Source organism: Symphalangus syndactylus, chromosome 12, assembly GCF_028878055.3.
Source record: "Symphalangus syndactylus isolate Jambi chromosome 12, NHGRI_mSymSyn1-v2.1_pri, whole genome shotgun sequence".
Lineage (NCBI taxonomy): Eukaryota > Metazoa > Chordata > Mammalia > Primates > Hylobatidae > Symphalangus > Symphalangus syndactylus.
The window spans coordinates 135,612,546-135,629,572 of NC_072441.2; the positions used below are offsets into that span (position 1 = coordinate 135,612,546).

The 17,027-nt window shown below is 44.8% G+C and overlaps 1 pseudogene; it reads right to left on the bottom strand.

The window, feature by feature from the left end:
* Window positions 1–11,250: 11,250 nt before the first annotated feature.
* Window positions 11,251–16,945, bottom strand: LOC129468900 (heterogeneous nuclear ribonucleoprotein F-like; annotated as a pseudogene).
* Between the last annotated feature and the right edge of the window lie 82 nt (window positions 16,946–17,027).

The window sequence follows — 17,027 nt, forward strand, 5'->3', positions numbered from 1 at the left end:
GGTTCATGCCATTCTCCTGCCTCAGCCTCCCGAGTAGCTGGGACTACAGGCGCCCGCCCCCACGCCTGGCTAATTTTTTGTGTTTTTAGTAGAGATGGGGTTTCACTGTGTTAGCCAGGATGGTCTAGATCTCCTGACCTCATGATCCGCCCGCCTCAGCCTCCCAAAGTGCTGGGATTACAGGCGTGAGCCACTGCGCCTGGCCCTTGACTAGTAATTTTAATCAAATTTGTCCCAGCCTCCAGTGGCCAAAATGTCATCTTCAAATTTTCAATAGCTGTGAATCAAAAATCTTTCCAGTAGAAAATATTAAGTTCCTGCTTTTCATGTGGCTAAAATGTTATCATTTCGACATTATTGTACTCTTCTACTCTTATTAGTAGTTTCTATTAATGAACAGAAGGTTTCTTTCTTCCTCCTGGAGTTTAAAAAATATCCCAGCAAACTAAAGGATGATCTCAGTCTGAGAAGAACAGTTTGACTATGCGATGATGCAATCCCTATAAATATTGTCCTGTTAGACAAGGGCTCCGTGGCTTAAGTGGCCTAGTTTAACAATTAAAGCCAACCTGCTTGGTCCCTTGTGGTCATAAAACCAAGAACCTAGGGATTCAGTACAATCCCGAGGGACTCAACTTTAAAGACACCTTATTTAACTTGCTTTTAAAAACAGTGCACCAAGTTTTCATGTGTTTTACTTGGCAGACACGCTGACTTGGGGGTTGGTCTTTGTGCCTGGTTCAGCATCAGTACAACACCTTTTGTTGATGGATGGAGGGAAGAAGTATGCTAAAACAAGACAGTGATGCGTGTAGAAAAGCTTGTGTCTCATTCAAAGAGTAATGAGACATCTAGAGGGGAAAGGAGAGGTCAGAAGCAGGGTTTCTGCTAAAGAGAAAAAGGGCTGTATCTCCAGGGCTGAATTCACATCATCTTTGGAACAAGTGTCAATGTTAGGACATATGACACTTCTTTCTTTGGGAGCTGAATAGGAGTCTAGACATGCTGGGTCTTTAAGGACACGTTTAGAGGCTTCTAGGTTCACTTTCAACACCAGTTCTGGTTGCCAGTTCACTATTCCTTGGACCTTAAGGTGAACTCCACTGAAGAGTAGGCATATTTACATTGGAAGACTGTATGACTCTCCACTCTTTGCCCTGAAGTTAAGAGGGACTGTGCCAAGCACTGTGGTAAATGGGAGATTGGGGGGTTGTCAGCTTTCTGGCCTTGTTATTGCCAAGGAAGGACGTCAAGAGAAAATAGAGAAGGGAGGCAAGGACAGAACCTTGGAGCGCTAGAACTATATTAGTTTAGGTTGTAAATGTGCAAACTGAATCTTTTATGATCTGACATTCCTATCCCTAATGCCTCTGTTGAGACTCCTTCCTGTCTTTGGATTTCCTTCAGCCATTTCTAGAAGTCTACCTCTACCTCAGATGGAAATAATCTTTCTCAACGTGATATCTGCTCCTCTTTTGTGGTACTGATCACTTTGTACTTCTTGCTATAGTTATTTGCACACTCATGTACTTATATGTTTGAAGGTCTGTTTTCTGAGTTAGAAAACTCAGCTTCCTATCACTGTGGTCCAGATCCTCAGGGAGCATCCTGAAGATGATGGTGATGGTAACAGTGGGGAGGCAGATGATGAAGATGATGATGATAATGGCAGCACATCGGAGCAGAGCAAGTATATCTTTGCAGGCAGAGTGTCCTTGGTTTGAACTCAACTCTGCCATTTACTAATTGTTTGGCACTTAGCAAGTTCCTCAATTTAGCTGAGTAAGGTCATTTTGAGGATTAAATAAATTAACCTACATTAATATGTGCTCTATTCTAGAGCACACAATAATATGTGATCTAGAAATATTCAATTCTGTTTTCTTCTCTGCCTCTCCCTTACCCAGTCCATGATGGTTTCGAGTGTATAAAGAGCTTCCATCTTCAATGTAGTAGTCAGGATTCTTTCCCTGATGGAAACCCAGCTGAAACAAATGAAATGACAGAACCTTTTGTTCATGTAATTGCAAGAGCAAGGCTAGGCTTGATCCAGCATGCAAATGACATGATCAGAGCCCAGTTATCCTCTCTTCATTTCTTGACTGCTTTCTCTGTGATTTTTCTGTTCTCAGGTGGGCTCTACTCCTCTCTAGCTGCTCCAGCCAAAGTCCTAGAATTTTATCCAACTGGTTTCCATTGGCCTGGCTTAGATCACCTACCTATCCCTGAACCAATTGCTGTGGCCTGGGGGAAATGATGGCCTGGGTGACCGAGCTGGGGGCATTATATTTTCTCTGATCTGAGGGTGAGAACAGCCCCATCCAATCCACATGTACCAACAGAATTGAAGAGGTAGCTCCCCAAGGAAAATCAGGGGGCTGTGACCAGAAGAAGTTGACCCAGTGACAGGCAAAACCAACAGCTGCCAATCATCTACATGACTGCAATGAAGCTAGATGCGCCTAGGGAAAACTCCTCTTCTGCCTTGTGCAATTTCTAAACACTTTGAGGTGACATGCAGATACCTATAGACCTCAGTGGTTTTGGACTTCTTTATTACTTTCCCAGTGCTATGGTGTTTGTTTGTTTTTGGAGGAGGAGGGAGGATCTAGTGAGCTAAGTGAAGTGTTGGAAATATGATGCTTCTCACGTGTCCTGAGGAAAAAGATGGCACACTCAAAGTGTTGAGTATAAGGAATATTTACATGGATATGGGCAGGGTTAGTCGACAAGGGGTAGTGAAGCTCTATGGATCTTGCTAGAGGCAATGAGGAGCAGGAAGGGGATTGCCAGAGTCCAGTGAGAGCTGGATTTGTAGAAGAGGGGCTCCTCAACTGGTCTGTGACCTTGGAGGGATACAACTACTGCTTGACCTATGGAAAGGCAGGGAGGGAGGAGGAAAATAAATAGCCCAGCTTCCCTCTACTCCCATCCTCCATTCTCATGCTGGTGTCTCCTATTGGCTAAACCAGCCACAAGCTGTAGGGCAAGGGAAGCAAGTGATACAGTCCACAGAGCCAGGCAGAGAAGGGCAGAGAACCGAGAACGGCAAGGTCTTACTGTTCTGCGAGGTTTGTTGTCTGGGAGGAAAGTGTAGTGTGTTAGACACTTGGCTCATGATCAGTGGAGTTGGGGGAAGGGGGTGTTTAGTCAGCGTCTAGCTAAATTCTCATTTATTCTCTTTGCTTTTGGAAATGTAATAATCTCTCCATCAAAGCTCCATCTATCTGCCAAAATAATGCATGTCCTTTTGTACAAATGAAAGAATTACTGCTATTATGCAAACACTGAAAGGGTAACACATTTGCATGCAGAGGGGAAAAAAGAAAAATCCTATTTGGAATAAAATTAAGTATACCAATGTGGCAAAAAGACACACGAGTATCCATTTAACACTTGGACAGGAGCGGGACTAACTTTCATTGCCAACCCCAATGAAGTAATGGAAGCCAAAAAGAAAATACTCTGAAAATAGAGGCCTGGATAGAATAAATGGGAATTGGGAATTTCTGGCCATTTTAACACTCCCCTCTCAACAGAAACAAAAGATTAAAATAAAGGTTTTTACAAATACTAACCATGAATATTAATGTTCTATAGCTGATGCCTGAACCAAGTTCCTCATTAAAAAGGCCTTTCGGCAGAGAAATGTTAGCATGCAGGGTTTGGAACTGGTGTGAGGCTGTGTGGAGAATATGCTTTGCATCTGAAACCAGAAGGAAGGCAGATGCATTAGATTCAGAACTTGTCAGATGTTGATGATATTGTTTGATCATTGGGAAATAAGAGCTTAGAAAAGAAGGCAAAGGAATCACTTATTCTGGAGAAGAGAAAGTTGAAGTGTCACCTGAGGGGATATTCAGTTGATGAAATGCTTCCCTGTACTCCGGGTCCCTCATGTTATATTGACACTGTTGGTTTGCTTGTCTGTGTCTCAACCAGAACGAGAGTGGACAAGCGGCGGGGACTGTATCTACCAAGATCTTATTCTCTGTAGCTCCTGTGCTTAGCACAGAGTAGAAACCTAAGGAATGTTGAATTGAGAATGCACCATAGAATTTTAGAGCCCAAAGTGGCCTCAGAAATCACTAATTTCAATGGTTCTAAATGAATAGATATGCTTGAGTTGGGGGTTTGGGCAGTGGTGGTTGGGGGGAGAATAAGGAAAATGAGATATATCTGGGAGGGATTTCTTTGAAATGCACCACTCCCAAACCCACCTGCCACTCTAGCCCTGACAACTTAGGTGGTACATCAGGACCCAGTGGGAGTGAACATTGTATTTTGGAAAGATTCACTGGTAACCTGCTCCCCAACCATGCTGAGAGCCACTGCCCAATACTTACCCATCCAACTACCCGGCAGTCCTTCCTGCTTCCAGGGTTCAGCTCAGCACCTGGTGCAAAACAGGTGCCACCAGGAGCTGCTGAGTGAATGACTGTCACAAGAGAGACTGTTTAGAAGAAGTAATAATAATTTACCCAAAGCCACACACAGCCAGGTCATAAAGGATTATCACATATGCAAAACTCTTAGAACAATGGCACTTAGTAAATGCTATCCAAGTGTGAGCTGTCATTAGAATTATTATTGCAGAGGAAGTGCTGACCAACGTTTTTCAACACCTGCCTCTCCATCCCTAAAATCAGGGAAAAGCTGAATGCATTCATTTGTGAATGAGGACATAGGTCAGGACATTCTGTTGATAGGTGTCCTTAAATAGTGGGACCAGCCCTCAGAGGAAGCTTGGGATTCCCTTGCTCCATCCTCTGCTGAAGTATTAAAATGTGATGGACACTCATCTTTCCAGGTTGATTAAGATTAGATGCAGCTTTCGTGGAGGCAAAAGGTAGACTAGAGCTAAAAGCTTCCTAAGACCCCAGGAATCACATCACAGCTCTATAATCTTCATCTGGAAATTACATTACTACTATTGAATGCACTGAAATGGATGAAAGAAACGACAGCCCTATCTCACTATCTCTCGGTCTGTAAAACTGATTGTAATTACAGTTTATTTATTTGATGATAGATATAGTTTTGGTAGTATAGTGTATCATTAAAAGCATGGATTCTGTGAATGCACTAAATACCACTGAATTGTATGATTTAAGATGGCTAAAATGGTGACTTTATGTTATGTGGATTTTCACACACACACACACACACACACACACACACACACACACACACACACACACAGAGCGGTTGGATTCTAGAGCCAGATAGTTTGAGTTTGAGTTGTGTCACCTACTGGCTGTGTGACTTTGGGCAAGTTTCCGAACCTCTCTGTGCTTCTGTTTCTTCATCTGTAAATGGGATAATAATAGCACTTACTTTCTGAGGCTGCTGTAAGGATTGAATGAGCTCATATATGCAATACTCCTAGAGCTGTGGCATGTAGTAAATGCAGTCCAAGCGTGAGCTCTCGTTAGTATTATCATTGCAGATGATATTCCCACAGAGAGATGAGGCTGTTAACTTTTGTCGCTTGTCTACAATGATATGCATTATTTAATAGGTGAAGTACAGATTGACAACTGAAGTTATCTTAGTTGTATGATATTGAGTCAGACTGTGCCTGTTTGTGAGAGAAAATAGTTTGTTTTTCTAGGCATGGTGTTAATATAAATGATTTCTTTTGCATTCCCGAATCACAGAAACTCAAACACTAGAAAAGGGCTCGCAGTTTATCTCAGCCCGAATAGAGAAGAAACTGACTTGCCCAAGGTTACACAACTAGCTGTGGCCTGGTCTTCTAATTGCTAGAGCAGTGCTCTGTCTGCTCATCACCATAGCTACAATAACTCAGTGCATGGAAATGCATTTTGTTTTCACATCTGTAATCTTTAAAGTGAAATACACACACACACACACACACACACACACACAAGAATCAAGGTGCAGACAGTATTTCAATTTTGCAAGGAGTCATAGGCATTTAATTGGAATGTACCATGTTTTCTGTTTTGAAGGGAGGTGGTTAAGACTACAGTAATGTAACAGGGTTCCTAATTCAAAGTAACAGAAACAAGCTCAGGCTAACTCGAACAGTCAAGGAATTTATTGGAAGGATATTGGGTAGCTTGAGAATTGAAATGGGGCTGGTGAACTATGCTCAGAAAATAACCACAACAAGAGGTCAGGGAGCAGCTGCCAAAGCCAAGGTCACCCCTCAGAATTGGTCTGGTAAGGATGCTGCCAGGCACAGCTGCCCCTGAACATGCAATGCCAAAGCCCCAGATCTTGCACAACACAGCAGCCAGTGGACTCTCATCCTTGGTGGCGCAGCTGTTCTGTGTACTCTCACCTGCTCTCATCTGTGTCTTTGCATCACTCGTCATGATTCCAAGTCCCAGAAGGAGCATCTCATTAGCTGGGCTGGGTTGGATGTCTGAGACCAAGTGTGGTTGGCAGGTGGGGGTGTGGGACAGGGCACAGAGAGAAGATTCCTACCTATAACCAAGGTTTACAAAGGAGGACCCCTCCCATTTGGATTCTCCCCACATAGGAAGGTATTAGAATGCTGAGTAATTGAAAAAAAAAAAAATGAACAAAAGCAACAAAAAATCCATGTCAATCAGGAAAATCTAGAAATGATGCCTAGCCCAGCAGCTTGCCTTTTGCCCTCTCTGGAGTCAGAATCCTCCACTCTGCCTGCTGTCTCCCTACTCCCTTCCATCCCCATCACCCCCCACGCAGGAGGAAACAGGTGTTCCAAGCAGAACTACAAGGTCAAATGGTTCTTTTACAGCTCTGTTTACTTTAGTCACTGCCAGATTCACCCCTATAACCCTCCACCATCTTCTTACTCATTTAGAATGAAATCCAACCACTTTACTGTTTTTTTATTGTGATAAATTTGTATAACATAAAATTCACCATTTTGGTCATTTTAGAGTAAACAATTCAGCGGCATTTAGTACTCTTACAAGGCTGTGCGACCATCACCACTGTTTTATTCCAGAACATTCTTACTATCCCCCAATGAAAACCCCTACCTATTAAGCAGTCACCCTCTATTCCTGCCACCCCTTAGGCCCTGGAAACTGTGAATCTGCATCCTGTCTCTATGGATTTACCTATTCTGGAAATGTCATAGGAATGAAGTGATAATAATATATAGCTGCCTTCCTAGAATTCCTACTTCTCCCCCTGCTACGGGCCCTCCACGGCCTCATCTCAGCGCAGGATGGGGAACCAGCACCAGTTACTCAACCCTTCCCTGACAATGCCTCAGAAGGGAGAGGGAACCACAGAAGAGGGAGGAATCTGAAAAACCATGGGAAAGACACTAAGAATCCCCATAGAGGGAGGACACTGAGGAAGAGCAGCGCTTGGAATCAAGGTATGGGTTGGTTTTCTAGAGCACAGGGTTGCCCAGCGGGGACTCTGCAGCAAATCAGCATATTTAAGCCCAGATTATAAGACCAGATGCCTTCTCCTCTCTCCACCCTCCACCCCAACCCACACTCCTCACAGCTTAACCAGAAAAAGCATAAGTTAGGGCTATGCTAACAGCCAAGATGGCTGTCTTAATTAGGGCAATGTTAAAATAATGTAACCAGGAGACAGTAAAGTAGAATAGCTTAAATTAGATAGGGGTGCATTTCTCTCGTACATAACAATTCCAAAATGAGTGTTTTAGACTGGTGGGCCGCTGTGCTCCACATTGTCATCCAAGGACAAAGATTGACTGCAGCGCTGTCATCTTCAACACAGGGCTTCTAAGGTGTCTGTAGTGAGGGTTCAGTAGGCCAACTGGGATATGACACCATGCAAAGCTTGAGCTCACCGGTAGGATTAGTGTATACTTTAAACCAGCAGTCAATATCTGGTCCTGTCTCCTTCATCGCACGAACTGTGGGCTAGGAAACACGGAAGAATTAGGAGTGACCCTTGTAACTATCACAGCTAATACTCCACTTAATAGAACTTTTGCTTTCCATCTCCATGATTTTGAGCCTGAATATCCCTAAGGGAGGAATGTTCCCACTAAGGAACTGGAAGCTGAGCCTGTCTTTGGCCATTTTGGAACTCACACCATTGAACTAACAGGAAGAGGATGGATCACTATATTGAGTACCAAGAAGAAAGTGGGTTGCTGCCATGCAATAGGGCTGGGAAGACTATATTTTAAACTCAGAGGATTTTTGGGGTCACTTACCAGGACTTCCATGTCCAATAATGAAGGTCAGTGGGAAACTGACCGCCCACTGCAGAGAGGACTAGTAAGGGCTCAGCTATTTGGGGATGAAGGTTTGGATCTGAGACCTTCTCAAGATAAGGTGGTAAGTGTTTGGTAGAGGATAAAGTGATCACGGAATAAACGGAAGCGGTGATTATTTGCTCCGGCCTCATGAAAGACTACAGAAGGGGAGACCGTAGCAGCCATACTTATTTTATGCCAATTATCTCATCCTTCCCTCCCCTTCTCCATACTATTTTACATTAAGAATGCTAATGGTAGCCAACCTCAAAATTTAGGGTCCAGGTGAGAGTACATTTGAAATGATGTCACCAGTAATAACACACTGGCTGATGACTCTTGTGTCTCCTTGTGTTTGGGATGGGATTCTCACCATTTAAATGAAGGGGAAAAAATGGGACCTGGGTGGAAAATGGGGCGTTCTGGTTTGATTATTCTTTGTTTATGCTGCCATATCCGTTATCTACATCTGCCTTAGTTCTTCCCCCAGGAGGCTGATCCTTACAGACTGTCATCCGGACTCCCTTGCTAGTGGGTTATCTGTCTGAGTTAGTGGGTGATATGCACTTGCAGGGTATTAGAGAATGGGAAGCAAGAGAGGTCAAGGCAGTTTCTCCCATGGTTCTAGCCTTGAAGCCTCCCCTCTGGTAGAAGCCAGATCTTTGTCTAACTGCAGCTCCTGAGGGAGCCCCTCCTCCATGGTTCCAACTCTCCTGTTCCCTCTGCTTATCTCTTCATTATTAGGGATGGTAATGGTTCTCTGCTGTTGTTGGTATCTGGATGCCCCACCAGCTCTGCCCACACTTCTCTAAGTCCTCCCTTGATTGAGATCTCATTGAGTTAAATGGGGTGAGCTCTGTTTCCTGTTGGACCTGACTGATGTAGTGTCCTTTTACTCCTGAGCTCCTCAAGAATGGGACTATTGTCCTAGTCATCTCTATATGCAAAGGTTATCTGGTCATAAAATGTGAAATGATTCAATCACAACAGTGCTGAAGGTCTTTTCCCATGAATCTTGCAAGGCCAGAGGAAAGAACAAAGTTAACTAGCAGCATGCTAGTTAATTTTTTAATTTCTAACTATTTCTAGAAAAACTATTTCCAACCAGGATTTTTTCCATATCAACTCTTCCCTGAGGTCCCAGTAACTTCAGGTATGGCCCCAGTGTTCCAACACAATATCTGTCAGGGACCTAGATAATGCTTTTTCAAATTAGGAAGTTGATTAAATTGCATTTCCAAATGCGTTATTTTTAAAAGGCTATGTATCTAGGAAGCCAGGTATGTGAAAACTTTCACACATAATTGCAAGTGCAGTGTATAAAACAATTTGCTCAAACCTTCAGGCTTCTAAGGTGCTTAATGCCTTTTATTAAGTGACTCTGCTCCACTAAATAACCATCCCTGGACTTCTTCCTTTAGGCCCTGTTGCTACAGATAAACTAATCTGTGCTTTGGAGTTGCCTGACTAATATATCACCACTTTCAACTGATTGAAGGTGGTCAGGGCTGGGAATGCAGACATGAGGGCATGAAGCCAAGCTAAATATATAATCCAGGGGTCAGATATGGGGAGGGAGAGAAGGCGGAGGAGAGTGATCTGGGAAGACTTATGTCAAAGAGTTTGGGTAGAAGAGGTCAGAACCTGAGCAAGGGGTCCAAGGCCAACAAGGGGCATCAGCAAGAATAGTGTCTGCGACTGAATCCAAAGTCTTCTAAAATAGGGCCACTTTATAAGGTTCCTTTCCAGATTACTATCCCCTACCCCCAACTATTCTCAGAGTAGAGGAATAAGTGGCTGAAGTATAGGGGGCTAGCAGGGGAGGTGGAGATCAGGGTAACTCCTAGTACAGGACAAAGATGAAGGATTTCTCTTTGCATTTCTAGTCTTAGCTTTCTTTTGTTGGGTTAAACTGGGCAGTCCTACTTTCCTTAGTGCTTAATGGTAAAAGACAATACATTTAAATTTTCATGAGTGTATTTACCCTTCAGAAAGACACATAGGATGTGAGAACTGGCAGAATTCTTTTTTTAAATATTTTTATTAGACTTTTATTTAGCCTCATTATTAGAATATAAGGGAGATCATAGATTTAATGTATGAAACTATTTTTAAATTGACACTTAAATACATTAAGATCAAAAAGAATTATCTTGAACCACTCAGTGATTTCGCTATCTTTTGCTGAGTAGATAATCTGTGCCAGTCATTGTGAAAAAGTCTTCATTTTAAGAAAAAAATTTAGTTAACAAAAAATTTAACAAGTTTCACTTAGCGAAATACACCCAAAAGGAAATCACAGTACAAAGAAAGTTTTAAGTCAAGGCCTCACCAGTTCCTCCAGTACTAGTATTGTGTCTCAATTTTCAAAACTTGGTTTTAAAAAGCTTCAACTTAACCTAAAGGATCTTAAATGAAAATATAAATTAGAATGAACAAACATGAGAAACATTTCTTTGAATCAGGGAGCTGATACCTTTGAGTTTTCCAAAAAAGCACATCTCCCCGGTGTGTTCACTGTGATGTGGTGTAAAAGGTCCACGTGTAACATACTTAAACTTGGATAACTTCGCTCTGAAGTATACTAACAAAATGTTGAGAAAAACTGAAAAGTTTTAGTTTACTCAATATCACATGCTAGAAGAAAATTTTGCATGAGAAAACACTGAAGAGGTGTGTGTATATATATATATATATATGTATATATATATATATATATTTTTTTTTTTTTGAGACAGGGTCTCACTCTGTGGCCCAGGCTGGTATGCAGTGGTGCATCTTGGCTCACTGCAACCTCTGCCTCCTGGGTTCAAGTGATTCTTGTGCTTCAGCCTCCCGAGTAGCTGGGATAACAGGCGCCAGCCACCTCGCCCGGCTAATTTTTGTATTTTTAGTAGAGAAGGGGTTTCACCATGCTGGCCAGGCTGGTTGTGAACTCCTGGCCTCAAGTGATCCACCCACCTAGGCCTCCCGAAGTGCTGGGATTACAGGCCTGAGCCACTGGGCCTGGCCTAAAGAGGTAATTTTTAAATCCAGATTTCACAAACTCTTGGTGCAAAATGGGTCCCACAGCTTCCTCCATTATAACTACTCTTCACTGCTTGTTGGCAGCCTATGAAAATTTGATTGAAATAACTCAAAGGTTGCTAACAAAACGAGTCCTGTTCACCCATGCTGTTCTGCCCGCTGTGGCCGGCCCCATCACAGACGCTCACTGACCGGCTTTCCAGGCCACTGTAGGTGGTCACGCCCATGCCTCGCATACCCTGACTGCTGTACGTCCCATTGCTGGCCCCTGTTGTCAAATTCAGGAATAGTTCTATGTATCTGTGCCGCATGCTGACCCTGTCTCTGGACGTAGCTGCCACTGCTTCTTCCTGAGTAGCAAACTCAACATCTGCTTTGCCTGTCACTCTTCCATCTGGGCCCATCTCAATGTGGACTCTCACCAGTTGGGAGGAGAGAAGAGGTTGTAAATGTCGCTCTTGGTCGCTTTGCATGGCAGCCCCTCATGCAGAGGCAGTGGCCGGTGGTGCTATGCCCTGTGACCTCACTGTCGCCATATTTGTGGTCGTACATTCCGGAGAGACAGTAGCTGAGGTTCCCCCACGCCCCCCACCAAGCAGCTCGGTGGTGCAGAGGCCGCCATGCTCCTCGTGGCCCCGTATCCTGCGCCTGCCTGCTTCACGATGCCAGGGTAGCTCCGGGCGGCCCCGGGCGGGTCACAGGGGTCCGGGGCTGCACGGATATGAGCCTCAGGGGAACCTGAGTCCGACCTAACTTCCTCCTGGCTGCTCTTGAACACCTCCACGTCCCTGTGCCCTGTCCTCTCCTTGGGCGTTCTGAGAGCCTCTCAGCTAACTCCTGCGAGGCCAACTCTTGGGATTTCCAACACTGAGAAGAACTGAACGATTTCTTCTTTGTGCATCCAGATGCGAGTCCTCGAAGTTCGAGCGCGAAGCCGTAGGTGGCGCTGCCCGCACTGTTGGGACCGCGGTGCTTCCTTCAACACCCACTCACCTCGGTTCTGTGGGACTTGAACACCGCAATGCGCCAGTGTCCCATGCTTTCCCGGTCTTTTTCCTGGGCCATTTTTACATCCTCTTCTGATCCAAGTTCTACAAACGCCTCACCACTCTGCCTACCCATCTCTGGTGTGGATGGAACTCGCCTGCAGCCTGGTGGGGCATGGTGCAGTTGGAGAGAGGACGTCCTGCGCATCCTCGACAGAGCAGGGCCAGGGCGGGCCATGGAGCCTGACCACAAAGCCCTCCCCTGCCTCAGGGTCCAGCAGCATGGACTCTTGATGGGGTGGGTGTCAGGTGAGTGGGATGTGGCTTTTTTGTGGCAAGAGTCGGGCAGAACTGGTTTCCGTTGCTATCAAGCAAGCATGGCTGGCAGCCAAGGGCCCCCAAATTCCACTGAAGCGCGACCAAGCAGAGGGCTCCGGGGAACGTCCAGGTGCTTCTTTTTGTTCTCAGCCTGCATCAGAAGTTCACGTGGCCTGGGGCGAATGCCTTCCGTGAGGTCTGAAGGCTCCGGCCTGATATGCGCGTGTTTGGCTGGAAGCAGCAAACCCAGGCCCTTGGACCAGGTGACCGGTGTTCCCACGGCCTCCTCCCGGCACTCCAGCAGCCTCCTTAGAGGTTACCCGTATTACTTTTATCTATGAAAAATGGAGGCCCAGAGAGATTGTTACTGTTAGAACTGTTTATGGTATAGACAGAAAACTAAATTCCAACAACAAAGGGAATTGATTGGTTCACATAACTGAAGCGTATAGAGGTCTATCAGCTTCAGTTGTTGTTTGACCCAGTTGTTCACTGCCCAGCAGTATAACCAACGTCCTGCTTCTTTCCCATTCTGCTTTCCTCAGTATTCCTTCACTGCCTGGCAATCTTATCTCTATCCCAGTGGTCACACGTGGCTGCATTATCATTGATCTATCATCAATCTATCATTGGTAGGATCTACAACAGGCAGAGGAATCTTTTCTTTGCCAGAAGCCCTTTGCAAGTGTGTTTCAAATCCCTTTGCTCCGATTGGGTTTCATGACTGCCCTTGAACTAACTTCTGTAGCCAGGCCCATGAGATAGAAACAATGGCTTTAAGACGGTCAGGCCCAACTCCTGGAGTCTGGGGTCAGGTGAACAACCACAATACCATATAGGTTAGAATGGAGAAAAAGTGGTTTCCCAGATTTTGGGGTGGGGGGGTTCCAATGGTGGGAGAATAAAGAAATAGATACTGGGAGGCTGACAGCAGGTGTCCAAGGGCAATGACTTATCCAAGGTCAAGCTGCTGGTCATGGCTAAGCTGTGACTGAAATGCAGCTCTCCTCACTCAACGTTTGCAAATGGATGGTTATATAATTCCACTTAAGGTACATATTTCACAATAGGCATCCAAACAGAACCATGGATTTGCTTGCTTACATTCTGTTTATTCTTCAAATATGTACAAAAATATGTACAGAAACACACTTTGCCATTGAGTCACAGTGATGAAGACAATTGTCTGAGTTAATTTTGAATCTCATTAAAGCATGAAGGCTTTCATGAGAAATTCAGATTTTAGAGAATGAGAGCTATCATTTAAATAAGTGTCTGCCAGTCTTACTAGGGTCTTGGCAGTGTTCTGGAATGTTTTTCAGCACAGGAATAAATTTTTTTGATAGTCTATATGAGTTGCCTCCAGCCTGGATTTTCATCTCTCTGATCAAAGGATTTGTTAATATCCTGTATTGGGATCCCTTTCTCTTACTCAGGAATTATGGAGGCAGAGAAACAGAAAAGAAGGCACAGCCCTCGAGGAACTCCATGTTTGGTGGGAGAGGCAGATAACAAAGCAGGTACGTGAAATACCATGACAGTGAGTGAGGGGGTGGGAAAATCAGGTGCCTTGAGAACACAGAGGAAGGCAGAATGTTGGGATCAGGGAAGAGCCAGGGAAGGCTTTCTCAAGTGGGCTGGATGGGAGCAGGGAGGGGTTCTACACAGGGGACTCATGAGTATTGAGGCATGAAACCTCGTAGGCTATGTGAAACCTCAAATAATTCAAAAGGGCAGAGATGTAAGGGCAAGGTAAGGAGTAGGGTGAGAAGGTGCAGATAGGCAGCCTGGAACAGAGTAATGGAGGGTCTTGGGGCTTGTATTATGGAGCTTGGTGTCTTTCCTGTAGGTGATGGAGTGCCTCTAATGAGTTTTCAGTAAAGATGTGGTTTGAGTCTTAGACACATTTCTGTATCAGATTCTTTGGTTGAAGATAATTCTAATTAAGTTCCTACAAGCGAGTGCATTGGAGAGATATGGGCTCCTTCAGAAAACCCAATAAAAATTTGAAGAATCCAGGCTCTTAAGGAATTTCCCAGGACCTACATGGCAGGAATCAACTGCAAGTCCCCTTGGTTGGGAAGTATCGTGGCCAACTGCCTCCAGCGTTATTCTACCTAGGATTCAAATTCCAGATGAAAGATGTCATAGTGCTCCAGCTTGGGGGCACACCTGGCCTGGGCCAGGTAAAGTCATCATCTTCACTGGCAGTCTCCCCAAATCCATATCTCTTGGAGTGAGTTCCTGAAAGAAAATCAGCGTCATGTTACCCTAAGAAAGAGCTACACTGGCTGAAGTAATGGGTGTCCACTTCAACAGCTGTGTGGAAACTAGATCTGAAGGGCACTAAAGACGAAGGGAATTAAAAGTCAAAAGACAGTGGAGATAGGGACGAGGGCTGTGGTAGTATTGTGGGATTTATGAATACTTATGAGATAAAAATTGGTGATTGACTTTAGGAGAAGGAAGAGGGCAGAATCAAGGATGATTCCCGGGTCTTAGAATGTGGTAGCAGATATTATTACTGGAGAGAAGATAGAGGATGGGGAAGGGGAGATGTCAAATTGCTTATGACACGCCAAGTTTAAGAACACTATGGGACATCAGGTGGAGGCTAGAATTTGAAGCATAGTAACTGAACTGAACTCATAGGCATGGATGATATAACCTAGGAAGGATTCTGGAAGAAGCCACAGAAGAGATCAAAATAAGTTTTGATCTTTGAAAAGATTAAAATAGATTTGCCAAGAAAATAAGATCAAAAGACAAAGAATGGAAGGAGGAGGAGAACCAGGAATGTGCAGGGTCGTAGAAAGCCACAGGATAAAATTTCAAGGAGAAAGCAGATTTGAGCTCTGGTGCAGGCAGAAGGCACATTCTAGGGAGCTAATGTATAAGTGGGAGTAAAAACGTGTGGGCTACCCTTGCAAGAATCTTGGATGAGAAGGGCTGGTTAACTGCATGGTAACTTGGAGGGCATACAGTGCCAAGAGAGGTTTTTTTTTTCTAATTTTTTGAAATTTTTGGTCATTTGGATTTTTGGTTTAAATTAAAATATCATTCACATACCATAAAATTCACCCTTTTATACAATTCTGTGGTTTTTTTTTATATTCACAAAGTTGTACAGTCATCACCACCATCTAAATCCTTAACATTTTAATCACCTCCCAAAGAGGCTTTGTACTCATTAAGCAGTCACTCCTCATTCCCCCCTCCTCCCAGTCCCTGGCAACCATTAGTCTACTGTCTCTATGGATTTGCCTATTGTGGACATTTCATATAAATAGAATCATATACACTATGTGGGTTTTTGTGACTGGTTTCTTTCATTGAGCGCTATAGTATTTTCAAGGTTCATGTTGTAGCAAGTAACAGAATTTCTTTCTTTTTTTGAGACGGAGTCTCGCTCTGTTGCCCAGGCTGGAGTGCAGTGGTGCGATCTTGGCTCACTGCAAGCTCTGCCTCTCGGGTTCACGCCATTCTCCTGCCTCAGCCTCCCACTTAGCTGGGACTACAGGCACTCGCCAACACGCCCTGCTAATTTTTTGTATTTTTTTAGTAGAGACGGGGTTTCACTGTGTTAGCCAAGATGGTCTCGATCTCCTGACTTTGTGATCCGCCCGCCTCGGCCTCCCAAAGTGCTGGGATTACAGGCGTGAGCCACCGCGCCCGGCCTCATTATTTTTTATGGCAGAATACTATTCCGTTGTATGGATAGACCATAATTTACTTATCCATTTGTCAGTCGATGGACATTCAGTAGTTTCCTTTTTTGGCCTTCTGAATACACTGCTATGAACATTTGTGTACAAGTTTTAGTATAGACATGTTTCTAGTTCTCTTGAGTGGAATTGCTGGGTCTCCATTGATTTTTGTTGGGCGAGACCCGATATTGTTTACAGGCTGAGGGTAGGGAGCCGGTGCGGAGGGAGAGGTGGGAGAGCCAGGGGATGGGGAGGAGGAGGGAGGGCTGGAGCAGAGGCGGCCACTTTCTTCAGCATCACTCACTCTCTGTTTGGCACAGCCCTAAATGCGGGCTAATCTCTCTTCACATCTTCTAGACCCTCTGTAAATACCTCATACTTGCTGACCAGGGAGCGAACCCAGCGCTTGAATAAAGCACCCCTAGACCCGGCAGAGCCGGGAACCGATTGGCTGGTTCGTTTTCTGATGCAGATCACAGTTTTGGGGTCTCCTGTGGTTAGCGCCTGGCCCATTCGGGTTTGGTTTTCTCCTGGACGTTCGTTCACAGGTGAATAAGGCCAATTCACCGTGGAGTCTGCGTCTGAATCCTTGTTCCTTAGGTCATCCCGGGGTCCCAGCGGCCCGGGATGAAAAAACGATGCCCGGGTACTAGCGGTCGGGGACCAGGAACGCCAGCGCTCAGCGCAACCGCTACCCTCCGCAGCCACCGCGCACGCGCCGCTTCCCTGCCAAGGAAGGGGCGGGGAGTAGGCGGGGCGAGCACCTTTGGGGCCAATCGA